The sequence below is a fragment of the Leopardus geoffroyi genome, chromosome X (genome assembly GCF_018350155.1).
Source record: "Leopardus geoffroyi isolate Oge1 chromosome X, O.geoffroyi_Oge1_pat1.0, whole genome shotgun sequence".
In the NCBI taxonomy this organism is placed as follows: Eukaryota; Metazoa; Chordata; class Mammalia; order Carnivora; family Felidae; genus Leopardus; species Leopardus geoffroyi.
In genome coordinates, this window is record NC_059343.1 from 48,241,210 (window position 1) to 48,254,079 (window position 12,870).

Here is a 12,870-nt window from a genome sequence, read left to right on the forward strand (position 1 = left end):
AGTTAAATGAGCCTGCTGGGTTTTGGAATCAGATAATCAATATGTAGCTATAGCACCTTGAGCAAAATCACCTCTCTGACCCTTGGTTTCCCTCAACTATAAAAGGAGGACGATAAAACTCAGAAGCAACTGCAGCACAAGTGGAAATGGCCTCAGCTTTCACAGACTACATCCAGGTCGTTGTAACAATTTAATAACATCATCTACAGAAAACTTTGCACACTGCCTGGTTCAAAAAAAAAAAAAAAAAAAAAAAAGCAGCTAGGGGCTCCTGGGTGGCTCAGTCCGTCAAGCCTCCGACTTCAGCTCAGGTCATGATCTCACAGTCTGTGAGTTTGAGCCCCGTGTCAGGCTCTGTGCTGACAGCTTAGAGCCTGGAGCCTGCTTCAGATTGTGTCTCCCTCTCTCTCTGCCCCTACCCTGCTCAATGTCTGTCTCTCTCTGTCTCAAAAATAAATAAAAACATTTTTAAAAATTTTTAAAAAATTAAAAAAAATAGCAGCTAATGTTGATTGAGTGATTACTATGTACCAGAACCATCATTAACTGCTTTACAGGGATTAATTTAGCACATCCCAATAAGGTGCTATTATCCCCATGTTACAGATGAAGAAACTGAGGATCAGAGAGGTGAGGTAACTATTTGATAATTACCTGGCTAGTAAGTACAGAGGCCCACTACGAACTCTGGCAGTCTGTTCCAGAACTCACACTCTTTGGAACTCACATTCTTTAAGAACTATGCTCCCTTTCATTATATACAGTTAAAAATGTGAATTTCTCTATCTTCTCCTTTCTATTACCTTTTCCTTTTCCCTTTTTAATTTTTATTCTCCTCTTCTCACTATGTTCCCCTTTCCTTCTCAATTCTAGGGCAGCTGGACTATGTCATAATCAAGCAATTTCATCTGTGGAGCAGATTATCATCATTAGTATTATATTTACATATTATTTTTACATATTACAACATTATATTTACATAAATGGGATCATACTCTACATATTGATCTGCAGTTTTCTTTTTTGCCATTTGACCATACACCAATACACTATGTAGATATTTCTGCATAAATTCTTTCTGTTATATATTCCAGAATCTGAAAATTACCATCAGTTATTTATTTATTTTAATTTATTATTAAAGTATAGATGACATAGTTTATGTTAGTTTCAGGTGTAGAATATAGTGGTTCAACAATCCTGTACATTTCCCAGTGCTCAATATAAGTATAGTCACCATTTGTACCATACAATATTATTAAAATATTCTTGACTATATTCCCTATGCTGTATTTTTCATCTTCATGACTTATTTATTTTATAACTGGAAATTTGTACCTCTTAATCCTCTTTACCTATTTTGTCTATCATCACACCCACATCTCCTGTGGCAACCACCAGCTGGTTCTCTGTATTTAAGGGTCTTTTTGTTTATTCATTTTGTTTTGTATTTAAGAGTCCACATATGAGTGAAATTATGTGGCATTTCTTTTTCATTGTTGGACTTCTTTTACTTGGCATAATATCCTCTAGGCCCATCCATATTGTAGCAAATGGCACGATTCCATTCTTTTTTTTTTTTTTTTATGTTTGCACCATATTCCATTGTATATATGTACCATATTTTCTTTCTCCATTCATCTATCAATGGGCACTGGGTGACTTCCATATGTGGCTATTGTAAATAATGCGGCAATAAATGTAGGGGTGCATATATCCTATCAAGTTTGTGTTTTTGATTTCGTTCGGTAAATACCAACAGTGGAACAACTGGATTGTATGGCCTTTTCATTTATTTTTAAAGATTTATTTAAATTCAGTTAGTTATCATACAGTGTAATATTAGTTTCAGGTGTGCAATACAGGGATTCAACACTGCCATATACACCCAGGGCTCATCACAAGTGCACTCCTTAATCCCTATCACCTATTTAACCCATCTTCCCACCTACCTCCATTCTGGTAACCATCCGTTTGTTCTTTGTAGTTAAGAGTCTGTTTCTTGGTTTGCCTCATTCTCTCTCTCTCTCTCTTTTTCTTTGGTCATTTGGCTTGTACCTTAGATTCCACACATTACTGAAATTACATGATATTTTTTTCTCTCTGACTTATTTCATTTAGCATAATACTATCCATTTCTATCTATGTCATTGCATATGGGAAGATTTCATTCCTTTTATGGCTAATATTCTATTGTGTACACTGTGTGTGTGTGTGTGTGTGTATGTATGTATGTATGCATATATACACACCTCTTCTTTATCCATTCATCAGTCCATGGGCACTTGGGCTATTTCCAAAATTTGGCTGTTGGAGATAATGCTGCTATAAACATTGCGGAACATGTATCCCTTTGAATTAGTATTTTCATATTCTTTGCATAAACATCTAGTAGTGATATTGCTGAATCATAGGCTAGGGTTTTTTTTTAACTTTTTAAGGAAACTCCATATTGTTTTCCACAGTGGCTGCACCAGTTTGCATTCCCTTCAACAGTGCAAGAGGTTTCTCCTTTACCAAACCCTTGCCAACAACTTTTGTTTATTGTCATGGTGATTTTAGCCATTTTGACAGGTGTGAACTGATACCTCATTGTAGTTTTGATTTGCATTACCCTGATGATCAGAACTGTTGAGCATATTTTCATGTGTCTGTTGGCCATCTGTATGTCTGCTTTGGAAAAAAATATCTCTTCATGTATTCTGCCCATTTTTCATTGGGTTATTTGGTTTTTGGGTGTTGAATTTTATAAATTCCTTATATATTTTAGATATAACCCTTTATCAGATATATCATTTTCAAATATCTTCCATTCCAAAGGGTTGCTTTTTGGAATATTTTTAATGTTTCCCTCACTGTACAGAAGCATTTTATTTAGATAAAGTCCCAATAGTTTATTTTTGCTTTTGTTTCCCTTGCCCCAGGAAACTTATCTAGAAAGAAGTTGTTACATGCGATGTCAAAGAGGTTACTGCCTGTGTTCTCCTCTAGGATTTTTATGGCTTAGGGTCTCACATTTAGGTCTTTAATTCATTTTGAATTTATTTTTGTGTATGGTATAAGAAAGTGGTCCAGTTCATTCTTTTGCATGTTGCTGTCCAATTTTCCAAACATGATTTGTTGAAGAGACACTTTTTCCCATTTTCTTTCCTGCTTTGTCGAAGATTCATTGACCTATAGTTGTGGGATTATTTCTGGGTTCTCTGTTCTGTTCCATTAATCTATGTGTCTAGTTTTGTGCCAGTACCATACTGTCTTGATAACTATAACTTTGTAATATAACTTTAAGTCTGGAACTATGATGTCTCCAGATTTGCTTTGCTTTTTCAATATTGTTTGGCTATTCAAGGTTTCTTGTGGTTCCATAGAAATTTTGGGACTGTTTATTCTAACTCTGTGAAAAATGCTGGCGTTATTTTGATAGGGATTGCCTTAAATGTGTAGATTGCTTTCGGTAGTATAGACATTTTAACAATATGCGTTCTTCCAATGCTTGATCATAGAATGTATTTCCATTTCTTTGTGTCCTTTTCAAATTTTTTCATCAGTGTGTTATACTTTTCAGAGTACCGGTCTTTCACCTTTTTGGTTAGGTTTATTCCTAAGTATCTTATCATTTCTAGTGTAGTTATAAGTGGAATTGTTTCCTTAATTTCTCTTTCTGCTATTTCATTATTAGCATATGGAAATGCAACAGATTTCTGTATGTGGATTTGGATCCTGTGGCTTTACTGAATTCATTTATCGGTTTTTTTAAATGCTTATTCATTAATTCATTTTTATATGCTTATATCAATTTTAATGCTTATTCATTAAGCAGTTTTTCTCGTGGAGTCTTTTCAAGTTTCTGTACAGAGTATCATGTCATCTCAAATAGTGAAAGTTTTACTTCTTCCTTAATGATTTGGATTCCTTTAATTTCTTTTTGTTTGTTTGTTTGATTGCTGTGACTAGGACATCCAGTACTTCCAGTATTATGGTAATAAATAGTGGTGAGAGTGAACATCCCTGCCTTGTTCCTGACCATGCAAGAAAAGCTGTCAATTTTTCCCATTGAGGGTAATATTGGCTGTGGGTTATTCATATGTGGCCTTTATTATGTTCAGGTATCTTCCCTCTAAATCTACTTTGTTCAGGGTTTCTATCATCAATGGATGTCTACTGCTTTTTTTTCATCTATTGAAATGATCATATGGCTCTTATCCTTTCTTTTATTAATGTAATATATCACATTGATTGATTTGCAAATCTGAAACACCTTTGCAACCCAGGAATACATCCCACTTAATCATTGTGAATGATTTTTGTAAATGTATTTTTGGGTTCAGTTTGCCAGTATTTTTTTGAGAATTTATTTTGTGGTGTCTTTATCTGGTTTTAGTATCAGGGTAATGCTGGCCTCATAGAATGACTTTGGAAGTTTTCCTTTCATTTCTATTTTAAAACATAGTTTGAGAAGAATAGGTATTGTCTTTAAAAGTTTGTTTGGTAAAATTTACCTGTGAAGCTATCTATCCCTGAACTTTTGTTTGGTGGAGTTATTTGTTTGTTTTGTTTGTGTGTGTGTGCATGTGTTTACCAATTCAATTTATTTATTTATTTATTTATTTATTTATAGACAGAGTACAAGCAGGAGAGGGACAGAAAGAGAGGGAGAAGCTGAATCCGAAGCTGGCTCCAGGTTCTGAGATGTCAGCATGAAGCCCAATGCAGGGCCCAGACCTATGAACCATGAGATCGTGACCTGAGCCTAAGTTGGATGCTTAACTGACTGAGCCACCTAGACACCCCTTTTTACTGATCTTTTCAAATTTTCTATTTCTTCCTATTTCAGTTGTGGTAGTTTATATGTTTCTAGTAATTTATCCATTTCTTCCAGGGTGTCCAATTTCATGGCATATAGTTTTCATAATGTTTACTTTTTTTAAAATTTACATCCAGGTTAGTTAGCATATAGTGCAATAATGATTTCAGGAGTAGAATCCAGTGATTCATCCCCTACATATAACACCCAGTGCCCACCCCATCAAATGTCCTCCTAACACCCTTGCCCATTTATCCCATCCCCCCACCCACAACTCATCCAGCAACGTCAGTTTGTTCTCTGTATTTACAGTCTCTTATGTTTTGTCCCCCTCCCTGTTTTTATGTTATTTTTGCTTCCTTTCCTTTATGTTAATCTGTTTTGTATCTGAAATTCCACATGTGAGTGAAGTCATATATTTGTCATTCTCTGCTAATTTCAATTAGTGTAATACAGTCTAGTTCCATCTATGTTGTTGCAAATGGTGAGGTTTCATTCTTTTTCATTGCTGAGTAATATTCCATCATATATATATACCACATCTTCTTTATACATTCATCATTGGATGGAAATTCGGCCTCTTTCCATACTTTGGCTACCGTCCACAGTCCTGCTATAAACATTGTGGTGTATGTGCCTCTTCGAAACAGCACTCCTATATTGTTTGGATAAATAGCTAGTAGTGAAATTGCTGGGTTGTAGACTAGTTCTATTTTTAATTTTTTGAGGAACCTCTATACTTCTTTCCAGAGTGGCTGCACCAATTTGCATTCCCACCAGCAGTGCAAAAGGGCCCCTCTTTCTTTGCATCTTTGTCAACATTTGTTGTTGCCTGAGTTGTTAATGTTAGCCATTCTGACAGGTTTCAGGTGATATCTCATTGTGGTTTTGATTTGTATTTCCTTGATGATGAATGATGTTGAACATTTTTTTTAAGTGTCTTTTAGCCATCTGGATATCTTCTTTGGAGAAGTGTCTATTCATGTCTTTTGCCCATTTCTTCACTGGATTATTTGATTTTTGGGTATTGAGTTTGAAATGTTCTTTATAGATTTTGGATACTGACCCTTTATCTGATATGTCATTTGCAAATATCTTCTCCCATTCTGTTGGTTGCCTTTTAGTTTTGCTGATTGTTTCCATAGCTGTGAAGAAGCTATTTATCTTGATGAGGTCCCAATAGTTCATGTTTCCTTTTGTTTCCCTTGCCTCCAGAAACTTGTTCAGTAAGAAGTTGCTATGGCCGAGGTCAAAGAGGTTTTTGCCTGCCTTCTCTTTGAGGACTTTGATGGCTTCCTGTGTTATGTTTAGGTCTTTTATCCATTTTGAATTTATTTTGTATATGGTGCAAGAAAGTGGTCCAGGTTCATTCTTCTACATGTTGCTGTCCAGTTTCCCCAATACATTTGCTGAGGAGAGTGTCTTTATTCCATTGGATATTCTTTCCTGCTTTGTCAAAGATTAGTTGACCATAGGTTTGTGGGTCCATTTCTGGGTTCTCTATCCTGTTCCACTGATCTGAGTGTTTGTTTTTGTGCCAGTACCATACTGTCTTGATGATTACAGCTTTGTAATACATCTTGAAGTCCATGATTGTGATGCTTCCAGCTTTGGTTTTCTTTTTCAGGATTGCTTTGGTTATTTGGGGTCTTGTGGTTCCATACAAATTTTAGGATTGTTTGTTCTAGCTCTGACAAGAATGCTTGTGTTATTTTGATAGGGATTGGATTGGATATGTAGATTATTTTGGGTAGTATTGACATATTAACAATATTTGTTCTTCCAATCCATGAGCATGGAATATTTTTCCATTTTTTTGTGTCTTCTTCAATTTCTTTCATAAGCTTTCTATGGTTTTCAGTGTATAGATTTTTCACCTCTTTGGTTAGATTTATTCCTAGAGATTTTATGAGTTTTGGTGCAGTAGTTGATTTCTTTCTGCTGCTTCATTATTGGTATATAGAAATGCAACCGATTTTTGTACATTGATTTTGTATCCTACAACTTCTGAAATTCTGGATGAGTTCTAGCAGTGTTTTGGTGGAGGCTTTTGGGTTTTCCAAAAAGAGTATGAAGTCATCTGTGAAGAGTGAAAGTTTGAAATCTTTCTTGCTGATTTGGGTGCCTTTTATTCCTTTGTGTTGTCTGATTGCTGAGGCTAGGACTTCCAATATTATGTTGAGTAACAGTGGCAAAAGTGGACATCCCTGTCGTATTCCTGACCTTAGGGGGGAGGCTCTGTTTTTCCCCATTGAGAATGATATTAGCGGTGGGTCTTTTGCATATTGCCTTTATGATCTTGAGGTATGATCATTCTATTCTTACTTTCTTGAAGGTTTTTATCAAGAAAAGATGCTGTATTTTGTCGAATGCTTTTTCACCATCTATTGAGAGGATCATGTGGTTCTTATCCTTTCTTTTATTGATGTGATGTATCACATTGATGATTTGTGGATATTGAACCAGCCTTGCATCCCAGGTATAAATCCGACTCGATCATGGTGAATAATTATTTTAATTTATTGTTGGATCCAGATGGCTTTAATCGTTTGGTAGAATTCCCCTGGAAGGCCATCCGGCCCTGGACACTTGTTTGTAGGGAGATTTTTGATTAGTGATTCAGTTTCTTTACTGGTTATGGGTCTATTCAAATTTTCTATTTCTTCCTGTTTCGGTTTTTGTAGTTTATGTTTCTAGGTATTTTCCATTTCCTCCAAATTGCCCAATTTATTGGCATATAATTCTCATAATAGTCTCTTATTATTGTTTGTATTTCTGCAGTGTTTGTGATCTCTCCTCTTTCATTCTTGATTTCATTTATTTGGGTCCTTTCCTTTTTTTTTTTTTTTTTTTTTGTCAATCTGGCTAGGGGCTTATCAGTTTTGTTAATCTTCAAAAGAACCAACTTCTGGTGTCATTGATCTGTTCTACTATTTTTTTTTTTTTTTTTTTTGGATTTTGATATCATTGATTTCTTCTCGAATCTTTATTATTTCCCATCTTCTGCTATTTTGGGTTTTGTTTGTTGCTCTTTATCCAGCTCTTTAAGGTGTAAGGTTAGGTTGTGTATCTGAGACCTTTTTTCCTTCTTTTGGAAAGCCTGGATTACTATATACTTCCCTCTTGTGACCGCCTTTGCTGCATCCCAGAGGTTTGGGCTTTGGTATTATCATTTTCATCAGCTTCCATGTGTTTTTAATTTCTTCTTTAACTTCTTGGTTAACCAATTCATTCTTTAATAGGATGTTCTGTACTCTCCAAGTATTTATTGTCTTTCCAAACTTTTTCTTGTGGTTGATTTTGACTTTCATAGCATTGTGGTCTGAGCATACGCACTGTATGATCTTATTCTTTTTGTACTTGTTAAGGACTGATTTGTGTCCCAGTATGTGATTTATTTTGGAGAATGTTCCATGTGCAGTCGAGAAGAATGTGTGTTCTGCTGCTTTAGGATGATGTATTCTGAATATATCTGTTAAGTCCATCTGGTCCAGTGTGTCATTTAAAGCCATTGTAAAGCCATTGTAAATCCTTGTTGATTTTTTGCTTAGATCTGTTCTTTGCTGTAGGTTGGGTTTTGAAGTCCCCTACTATTATGGTAGTATTATCAATAAGTTTCTTTATGTTTGTGATGAATTGATTGATATACTTGGGTGCAACCACATTTGCAACATAAATGTTTACAATTGTTAGGTCTTCTTGGTGGATAGACTCTTTAATTATGATGTAATGCCCTTCATCTTTTTTTACAGTCTTTATTTTAAAGTCCAGATTATCTGATATAAATAGGGCTACTCCAGCTTTCTTTTGTTGACCATTAGCATGATAGATGGTTTTCTATCTCTGTACTTTCAATCTGAAGGTGTCTTTAGGTATAAAGTGGGTCTCTTGTAAACAGCTTATAAATGGATCTTATTTACTTATCCATTTGGTAACCCTACGTCTTTTGATTGGAGTGTGTATTCCATTGACATTTAGAGTGAGTACTGAAAGATATGGACCTTTTGCCATTATGTTGTCTGTAGAATGGGAGTTTCTGGTGGTGTTCTCTGGTACTTTCAGTCTTTGTTCCCTTTGGACTTCTTTGTTTTGTCTTTTCTCCCCTCAGAGAGTCCCCCTTAAATTTTTTGCAGGGCTCATTTAGTGGTTACAAACTCCTCTAGTTTTTGTTTGTCTGGGAAACTCTTTATCTCTACTACTATTTTGAATGAGAGCCTTGCTGGATAGAGTTCTTGGCTACTTTTTTTTTTTTTTTTTTTTTTTTTTTTTTTTACGATTCAGCACATTGAATATATCCTGCCACTCCTCTCTGGCCTGCCAAATTTGTGTGGATAAGTCTGCTGTGAACCTGATCTGTCTTCTCTTATAGGTTAAGAACTTTTTGTCCCTTGCTGCTTTCATAATTCTTTCCTCATCTGTGTATTTTGTGGGTTTGACTATGAAATGCCTTGTTGATGGTCGGTTTTTGTTCAATCTAATGGGAGTTCTCTGTGCTTCCTGGATTTTGATGCCTGTGTCTTTTCCCAGGTTACTAAAGGTTTCCACTATTATTTGCTCACATAAACTTTCTACCCTTTTTTTCTCTCTTTTGATCTTCTGTGACCCCTATGATTTGGATGTTATTCTGTTTAATGAGTCACAGAGTTCTCTCATTCTTATATCTTGCTTTTTTGCCTTAGTTTCCCTATTTTTTTCTGCTTTGTTATTGTCCATAAGTTGTCCTCTACATTGCTGATTCCCTGATCTGCTTCATCCATCCTTGCTGCCATGGCATCCATTTGCAATTGCATCTGTTTTTACATTTTTATTTTTTATTTATTTTTCAATATATGAAATTTATTGTCAAATTGGTTTCCATACAACACCCAGTGCTCATCCGAAAAGGTGCCCACCTCAGTACACATCACCCACCCTCCCCTCCCTCCCACCCCCTATCAACCCTCAGTTTGTTCTCAGTTTTTAACAGTCTCTTATGCTTTGGCTCTCTCCCACTCTAACTTCTTTTTTTTCTTTTTCCTTCCCCTCCCCCATGGGTTTCTGTTAAGTTTCTCAGGATCCACATAAGAGTGAAACCATAAGGTATCTGTCTTTCTCTGTATGGCTTATTTCACTTAGCATCACACTCTCCAGTTCCATCCATGTTGCTACAAAGGGCCATATTTCGTTCCTTCTCATTGCCATGTAGTACTCCACTGTGTATATAAACCACAATTTCTTTATTCATTCATCAGTTGATGGACATTTAGGCTCTTTACATAATTTGACTATTGTTGAGAGTGCTGCTATGAACATTGGGGTACAAGTGCCCCTATGCAACAGTACTCCTGTATCCCTTGGGTAAATTCCTAGCAGTGCTATTGCTGGGTCATAGGGTAGGTCTATTTTTCATTTTCTGAGGAACCTCCACACTGCTTTCCAGAGCGGCTGCACCAATTTGCATTCCCACCAACAGTGCAACAAGGTTCCCGTTTCTCCACATCCTCTCCAGCATCTATAGTCTCCTGATTTGTTCATTTTGGCCACTCTGATTGGCGTGAGGTAATATCTGAGTGTGGTTTTGATTTGTATTTCCCTGATAAGGAGCGACATTGAGCATCTTTTCATGTGCCTGTTGGCCATCCGGATGTCTTCTTTAGAGAAGTGTCTATTCATGTTTTCTGCCCATTTCTTCACTGGGTTATTTGTTTTTCAGCTGTGGAGTTTGGTGAGCTCTTTATAGATTTTGGATCCTAGCCCTTTGTCCGATATGTCATTTGCAAATATCTTTTCCCATTCCGTTGGTTGCCTTTTAGTTTTGTTGGTTGTTTCCTTTGCTGTGCAGAAACTTTTTATCTTCATAAGGTCCAAGTAGTTCATTTTTGCTTTTAACTCCCTTGCCTTTGGGGATGTGTCGAGTAAGAGATTGCTACGGCTGAGGTCAGAGAGGTCTTTTCCTGCTTTCTCCTCTAGGGTTTTGATGGTTTCCTGTCTCACATTCAGGTTCTTTTTCCATTTTGAGTTTATTTTTGTGAATGGTGTGAGAAAGTGGTCTAGTTTCAACCTTCTGCATGTTGCTGTCCAGTTCTCCCAGCACCATTTGTTAAAGAGACTGTCTTTTTTCCATAGGATGTTCTTTCCTGCTTTGTCAAAGATGAGTTGGCCATACGTTTGTGGGTCTAGTTCTGGGGTTTCTATTCTATTCCATTGGTCTATGTGTCTGTTTTTGTGCCAATCCCATGCTGTCTTGATGATGACAGCTTTGTAGTAGAGGCTAAAGTCTGGGATTGTGATGCCTCCTGCTTTGGTCTTCTTCTTCAAAATTGCTTTGGCTACTCAGAGTCTTTTGTGGTTCCATATGAATTTTAGGATTGCTTGCTCTAGTTTCGAGAAGAATGCTGGTGCAATTTTGATTGGGGTTGCATTGAATGTGTAGATAGCTTTGAGTAGTATTGACATTTTGACAATATTTATTCTTCCAATCCATGAGCAGGGAATGTCTTTCCATTTCTTTATATCTTCTTCAACTACCTTCATAAGCTTTCTATAGTTTTCAGCATACAGATCTTTTACATCTTTGGTTAAGTTTATTCCTAGGTATTTTATGCTTCTTGGTACAATTGTGAATGGGATATTTCTTTGTTTGTCTTTCTGTTGCTTCATTATTAGTATATAAGAATGCAACTGATTTCTGTACCTTGATTTGGTATCCTGCAACTTTGCTAAATTCATGGATCAGTTCTAGCAGACTTCTGGTGGAGTCTATCAGATTTTCCAATTATAATATCATGTCATCTGCAAAAACTGAAAGCTTGACTTCATCTTTGCCAATTTTGATGCCTTTGATGTACTTTTGTTGTCTGATTGCTGTTGCTAGGACTTCCAACACTATGTTAAACAGCAGTGACAATGAGCATCCCTGTCGTGTTCCTGATCTCAGGGAAAAAGCTCTCAGTTTTTCCTCATTGAGGATGATGTTAGCTGTGGGCTTTTCATAAATGGCTTTTATGATCTTTAAGTATGTTCCTTCTATCCCGACTTTCTCGAGGGTTTTTATTAAGAAAGGTTGCTGAATTTTGTCAAAGGCCTTTCTGCATCAATTGACAGGATCATATGGTTCTTATCTTTCCTTTTCTTCCTGTGATGTATCACATTGATTGATTTGCGAATGTTGAACCAGCCCTGCATCCCAGGAATGAATCCCACTTGATCTTGGTGAATAATTCTTTTTGTATGCTGTTGAATTCGATTTGCTAGTATCTTATTGACAATTTTTGCATCCATATTCATCAGGGATATGGCCTGTAGGTCTCTTTTTTTACTGGGTCTCTGTCTGGTTTAGGAATCAAAGTAATAGTGGCTTCATAGAATGAGTCTGGAAGTTTTCTTTCCCTTTCTATTTTTTGGAATAGCTTGAGAAGTATAGGTATTATCTCTGCTTTAAACATCTGGTAGAACTCCCCTGAGAAGCCATCTGGTCCCAAACTCCTATTTGTTGGGAGATTTTTGATGACTGATTCAATTTCTTCGCTGGTTATGGGTCTGTTCAAGCTTTCTCTTTCCTCCTGATTGAGTTTTGGAAGAGTGTGGGTGTTTAGGAATTTGTCCATTTCTTCCAGGTTGTCCAGTTTGTTGGCATATAATTTTTCATCGTATTCCCTGATGATTGCTTGTATCTCTGAGGGATTGGTTGTAATCATTCCATTTTCATTCATGATTTTATCTATTTGGGTCATCTCCCTTTTCTTTTTGAGAAGCCTGGCTAGAGGTTTGTCAATTTTGTTTATTTTTTCAAAAAACCAACTCTTGGTTTCGTTGATCTGCTCTACCGTTTTTTTAGAGTCTATACTGTTTATTTTTGCTCTGATTCTTATTATTTCTTTTCTGCTGGATTTAGGCTGCCTTTGCTGTTCTGCTTCTATTTCCTTTAGGTGTGCTGTTAGATTTTGTATTTGGGATTTTTCTTGTTTCTTGAGATAGGCCTGGATTGCAATGCATTTTTCTCTCAGGACTGCCTTTGCTGCATCCCAAAGCGTTTGGATTGTTGTCTTTTCATCTTCATTTGTTGCCATATATTTTTAATTTCTTCT